Here is a 6,930-nt window from a genome sequence, read left to right as displayed (position 1 = left end):
CCCGGGTTGAGTTCCTGGGGTGTTCTCGGTGTGCTGGGGGAATGCAGAGCACGTGAGCCACAATTCCAGACTCTTTATTATTGGTCGGGTCTCTATGACCCTGAACCTCTCTGGGCCTCAGTTCCTCAATCATGAGTGTGAGGAAAATAACTACTTAATATGGTTGTTGAGGGGGCTCAAGCAGATACGGGCCCAAGAGAGCCTTCCCTGGGGAGGGGGTGCCATTGCCTCCTTTTATACAAAGCTCAGACCCAGGACAGTCACTGCCTCTTGACTGCGTCCCTCTCCCCAACCCTGTCAAATGCAGCTCAGCAGATGTTGCGGCCCAAATCCCAGGGGTGTGGGAATCGGGAAGCAATGTTTGGGAGTTGTCATAGGCAATATCATGATCCCCTCTAAAGATATCCACATCCGGATCCCCACAACCTGTGACTATCTCGTGACGCAGCAAGGAGGGACTAAGATTGCAGTTGGAATTAAAGTTGCTACTCAGTTGATCTTGAGATACAGAGAATATTTTGGATTACCTGGAGGGCCTAGTGTAATCACAAGGGTCCTTGTAAGAGTGAGGGGAGGTAGGAGGGTCAGAGTCAGAAAGATCAGCACAGGAAATGCTCACACCTCCGTGGTTGGCTTTGAAGATGGAAGGGGGCCTTGAGCTGAGGACTGCAGGCAACCTCTAGAAGCTGGAAACGGCAAGAAATGATTTTCCCTGGAGCCTCTAGAAGAACCATAGGCCTGCCAACATCTTGATTTTAGCCCCATGAGACCCATTTCAGGCCTCCGACTTCCAAAACTGTAAGGTAACATATCTGTGTTGTTTTAAGCCATGAAATGGGTGCTAATTTGTTACAGTAGCCATAGGAACTAACCCAAGGCTCTTCTCTTTAAAGATGTTAGAATAATGGCAGCTGTGTGTAGCTCTCTCCTTAAAGCCAACCGAAAACATCAAAGAAAATGAGTATCAGAAAACCCCATCTTTGAAGAAACTAAAGCACATGAAACCCCAAACCACAATGTTGGAGAGTAAATTACTAGCTATCGAATTCAATGAAAACCTGTGTGTGTGTGTGTGTGTGTGTGTGTGTGTGTATGTGTGTGAGAGAGAGAGAGAGAAGTCAGCAAAGCAAAAACACTGCTTTTTTTTTTTTTAAATAAAAGATGGTGGCTGGGGCCGGCCCCATGGCTTAGTGGTTAAGTGCGCGCACTCCGCTACCGGCGGCCCGGGTTCGGGTCCAGGGCACGCACCGATGCACTGCTTGTCTGGCCATGCTGAGGCCGCGTCCCACATACAGCAACTGGAAGGACATACAACTATGACATACAACTATCTACTGAGGCCTTGGGGAGAAAAAGGGGGAAAAAAGGAGCAGGATTGGCAATAGATGTTAGCTCAGGGCCCGTCTTCCTTAGCAAAAAGAGGAGGATTGGCATGGATGTTAGCTCAGGGCTGATCTTCCTCACACACACAACAAACAAACAAACAAATAAAAAAGATGGTGGCTACAATTAAAATAGCATGGATATTATCCAATTTATGTTGACTGCATATATTTGTGTGTACAGACGCCTAAATAGACTATGAAGGGAAGGCCTCCGAACCATTAATAGTGTCATCTTAGAGTGATGGGATTTGGGGTGATTTTTACTTTATTCTTTTTTTTACATTACTTGCATTTTTTACATACTAAAAAAAAAAAACCAATGAAACTATTTTCACAGCAGGGGAATAAAGGGGGAAACACAAAACACAAAAGTATAACTGAGAATGAGGAACTAAAACGGGAGCTGAGGGAAGTAAAATAATTTTGAGAGAATATTTTAACTCCATGCAGGTAAACAGAATAGGTGTTACTTTAGAAATATATACAGAATCTGTATTTTCCCTTGTGTAGAAAAAAAATTTCTGACCTCAGAAAGACAAGTTACCATGGAACAGTTGAGAGTGTCACTAAAGGTCTGAACCCTGTGCCCAAGGTCCAGACCATTCCTATGAAATTTGATGAATCCTTTAATTCAAGTAACAGATAATTCCCGTGCTGTTTAAAATGTTCTAGGTCAATAAAAAGAGAAAGTTCATGTTCATCTTTATTTAGTACGTAAGATACCAAATCCTGAGAACACACAGCAACAGCAAACCTCCTTGTGATCACTGATGGAAATATCATAAGCAGAATATTAGCAAGTACAACCGAGGAACACATTAAAGAAACGCAGTACAAGCCTGGTCCACGTTAGGAAACAAGCACCATCCATCCACTGCCTGTGAGTCTGACTTCAGTCTGTCCCCTGCAGGCAGAGCCTGAGACAAGGATTCTCAGCAGGTGCTTTCTCCCGGGAGCTCTCTGGAGAAAGTCAGAGTCGGGGCAGGAGCAGGCGGGCAGATGCTGGGCAGAGGAGGCTCCCTTGGAGTCCAACTCTGGCCTGATCCCACCTGGGCTCTGGAGTGGGAATAGCACCACTGTCTGCTCCACCTGGAGGCCAGGGGACCGGCTTTGTGTAACCGCTGCAGCCCAGCACGACTGTGGGCTGGCCCCACCTCAGAGGGATCTCTGGGCAAAGGGCCCTCGTGGGCTGAGGGCAGTTCTCCGGGACACCGTGGAGGGCAGCTATGACCTGTTAGCAGTCCACGCTCCTGGCAGCTGGTGGATGGGGCACCCACCCTGAGTGGTCGGCTCCCCCTGAGTCTCCCACTAGGTCAAAGGGGAAAAGACATGCAGTTATTTCTGTAGAGGTCAAGGAGACATTTGATAAAATTCAACATATTTCTGATTTTAAAAATCAATTGAATGGAAATAGATATTCGCTTCCACAATATGTTAAAACTATTTATGATGAAAATGCGTGCTTAGTGGTGAAAAGCTGGGAATATTTCCATAAAAGCCTTGAATGAGGAGGCCAGCTAACTCCACATGATGTCCTATTCTTGAGGTGCTCTCCAGTGCAATTAACCAGAGGAGACACATTGAGTTCAAAATGTGAGAGAGAAGGGTGATCATCATGTTTTGCAGATGGAATGTATTATATATGAAAGAACAGAGAGAATCAACTGAAAAATTATTAGAAATAATGAGCAGTTCAGTCAGGTGCCTGGTTACAAATTTGATTTGCAAAAATCGATAGCTTTATAAAAACTGAAACCAGCTAGAAAATAAAATGGAGGAAACTATTCCGTTTATGATAGTAATAACAAAAGATTTTAAAAAACTAAACAAACAAAAAAAGTGCATGTTTCTTGTGACAAAAACATAAAACACCAAAGAAAAAAAATTAATACTATGACTACATGGAGAGATGTTCTCTGTTCTGGGATCGAAAAACTTCACATTATAAACTTGAAACTCTTCTCAAATTAATTTATATGTTTACAGTTGTCTAAATAAAAATAGAAAGATAGTTTGGTTTCAACTGGATAAGCTGATTTGTATCTATGGGAAGTTCTTACAAAATAGGAAGAATGAGGTAAATGAATAGCCTGGAAAATTCAGATCAAGAGGAGATTCAGATACATAAAATTCAGATTTACTCAAACACGATAAGCTGTAGAGGCGTGAACAACGTGGCGTTTCAGTGTGGGACCAGACACACAGGCCAGTGACAAGAGTCCAGCACAGAGACGGACCAAACATTATCAGAATTTAGTTTACCACAAAGATGACATTTAAAATCAATAGAGCAAGAAGATGTGGTCATTAAATGAGATTAGGCAACTAGATAACCACCTGGAACAACATTAAATTGGATCTCTAACTCACTCCATCAATGAAAATATATTCCAGATGTAATGAATAATTTAAGTAAAAATTAAAACTGTAAAACTATTGAAAACATGGAAGCATTTTTTTTTATGGGTGGGGGATAAGAAAAGCCCTGTCTAAACAAAATACAAAATCAGATCCATAAAGGACACAGGTAAGAAATTTAATTAGATAACAATTAGAATTTTCTGGAAATAAAAAAATTACCGTGAATGAAGTCAAAAGGCAAATGAAAAACTGATAAAAGGGAATGCGCATACACATACACACCCCCCTCACAAGGGCTAACCTCATAGATATATATTACATTTCAGTAAGAAAAACATGAAAATCTCAATAGGAAAAAGACACCCCCCATCCCCTCCAAAACAAAGCAATTCACAGGGTCTGGGTAAGGAATGTGCTACGAGTAGATCATTGGATGCAGACTTGCAAAATCACCAGAGCTGTTGGGGCTGATAAGGGACAATCTGCAAGAAATATTTCTAAGTGACAAAGTGCGAGCACAGGACTGCACATATATGGGTATGTTTATACTTGAGGAGAAAACTGGGAAGTCTTCCCCTCGGGAGCCTCTGAGAGGAAGCCTGGGGCTCCAGAGGAGGAAGGCAGCTAATTTCATTGTATCCTCCTAAGTACTGCTGGAATTTCAAATCGCATACATATGTTCACATCCAATTTTTAAAACTTGGTAATTTTTCAGAACATATGTGGAAACACATGGCCACCAGCAGTTGCCACAAGTTGCCAACAGGACTCCACACTGCGAGAGGAAGGTGGCCCCTGGAGGAGCCCAGCGTGAGCTGGTGGGGCCCACAGGAGGCCCTGGATCACACAGAAGCCCTGCTGGTCGCGCCTCTGGAAGGCGCTCTGGACGCCTTTGTCCGCTGAGCCACGCCAAGGTGAGCTCACCGGAAACCAAACCGAGTCGTTTCTTCCTCTACTCAGACCTGGGCATGGGGACTACATCTAGAAAATCCTGCCCCTTGCATCAGTATTCCTGCCGGTGAGAAGACAAGCTTCTTGGGTCACAGGGGAGGTGAGCAGCTTTCAGGAAGGAGAGAAAATGGCAGGAATAGCCCCTGAGCTGTGAAAGACTCTGGACGGACACGCGGGGCGGCGAGGTAGCAGCGTCCTGAGCTGGAGGCTGTGCCAGCAGCACGGCAGAGCGCCAGCCCCACCTCTCAGGAAGGAGGTCCCCAGGTGCATGTGTCTGGGGCCGGCTCTGCTCCTCACCTGCAACCAGCGCCCTGCAGCACCCTTCACAGGCATTTGGATGGGTTTTCCTGGTTCCACCCCCATTTCTACTCCAAAGATGGGGGCTGGGTACCTAAACTGTGCATATTGTTTCTCGTCCTGAATAAGACAGGCGTCTAGGCTCACTTTGTGCCTGGTCAGCAACCACATTATCCTTTAAAATCCAGCTCAGATCTAAGGTCCCGGAGGCTTTCCCTGACGTGCCTGCTTCCCACCCTTCCCCAGACTCTGGTCACATTTTCTTTTATTAGGTCTATCAAGCTCTGCTTTGATTCTCTAACTTATCTGTGAGCTAGCTCCTTGAAGGCGACACTGTCTATTTTCTCTCAAACCCCCGTGGCTTAGCGAGGTCTTCAGACCGCCCGTGAGCGGGATTGAAAGAGCCCAAACCTGCGCCAGGTACCGATCCCCTGCCCTCTGCTGGAGGGAAAGGCCCTGGAGCCCAGAGCGGCAGGGAGCTGATAACTTCCCTCCGCCCTCCCAGGGAACTGGCCCTCACTAAGGAGAGCACAGGGAGAAAGACGCATACCAAACAAGACGCCTGGGTGGCAAGGCGTTTCAGAGGACTCAGATGGAGGGTGTGGAGTGGCGGAGCCTTCACCTCCCTAAGTCACATCCAACAAAATCTGGAACCACCCAAATCTCATCAATAGAAGAATGAATTTCAAAATTGTGGCATAATCATACAGTAGAACCCTCAGCAAGGAGATGGAGATGAGCCATCCACAACCCCACGCAACATGGTTGAATCTCACAAACACAATGCTAGGTGAGAGAAGCCACACACACAAGAGCGTGCCTCGTGGTTCCATTGATGGAATGGCCCCAAGGTATCACGCATGCTGTCAGAATAAAGGGGGTCACCCTTGGCAGGTTGGAGGGGCCCCAGGGCTCCCAGGCACAGGGATGTTCTGTTCCATGATCTGGGAGCTGGCTCCTGAGAGAGCTCAGCAGGTGAAATCTCGCCAACTGTCGAGTCATGCTATGTGCTCCTTCCTCAGGCGGCTGCACTTCAATAACAAGTTAGGGACAACAGGGCATTTCCTCTGAAGTTACCTATTCTACCTTCCCAGAAAGTGTCCCCCCTCCGGGCCCCACCTACCCTGCATTCACCAGCTCTTCTGCGTGGGGGTTGGCATCACTGATAGGAAAGGGTGCTGATGTCACACGCTTCCCTTGTTATTCTAGCTCGCCTTTCATTATTTTTTGTTCTTGCTTTAAATGAGGTCTTTTTTTTTTTTTTGTAAACTTCCTTCCTGGCATTTGAGTCATTTCCCAAGGTCTTTGTCTGCTTTACTAAGGAACTTAATACCTAAGATGGTTTGTAAGTTCTACTGTTTGTTCCTCCAGCTGCCGTTTACCCAGATGTAGGCCTGAGCTGGGAAGATTTTTGGAGAAAACCAGATATGAAAGCAGTGTGCATTGAGGTGCGCCTGTATATATGACCACCTTCAGTAGTCTCCAGAGGTGGAGAGAGACTCCCGTTCTGTCATGATGAAAGCTCGCTTTTCACGGCGTGAAGGATTGTGGCGCTCAGGCAGGCGCTTTCAACCGGCCCCTGTACTCCAGCAACGCCAAGTGGGAAGCGAGTGCTGTGAGCCCACACGGCCGGCGAGGGCCAGAGCTGGGAGATACCTGGGTTTCTTGCCCTAGGGAAGTGTTTTCCCTTCCTGATCCACGACCCCAGGCACCAGCCTGGGTGGGATCAGTATGAATACACTTACCCTTAGCTGGCATGATGGAGAGAAAGAGACAGGCCTCCTTCACCCCTGTTTACTTATGGGTAAAGCACCACGCCCCGTTCCTGGCTTTTTCCAACTCTAAGAGTCCCTGACAGTGTGGGACATCCAAGCTGGACTTCAACTTTCCTTCCCAGGTCCCCAGGCCCTTGTTTGGCCCTCGACCATCCCAGGCT

This window comes from Diceros bicornis, chromosome 19 (genome assembly GCF_020826845.1).
Source record: "Diceros bicornis minor isolate mBicDic1 chromosome 19, mDicBic1.mat.cur, whole genome shotgun sequence".
Classification (NCBI taxonomy): Eukaryota; Metazoa; Chordata; class Mammalia; order Perissodactyla; family Rhinocerotidae; genus Diceros; species Diceros bicornis.
Note: the sequence above shows the minus strand (reverse complement) of the source record.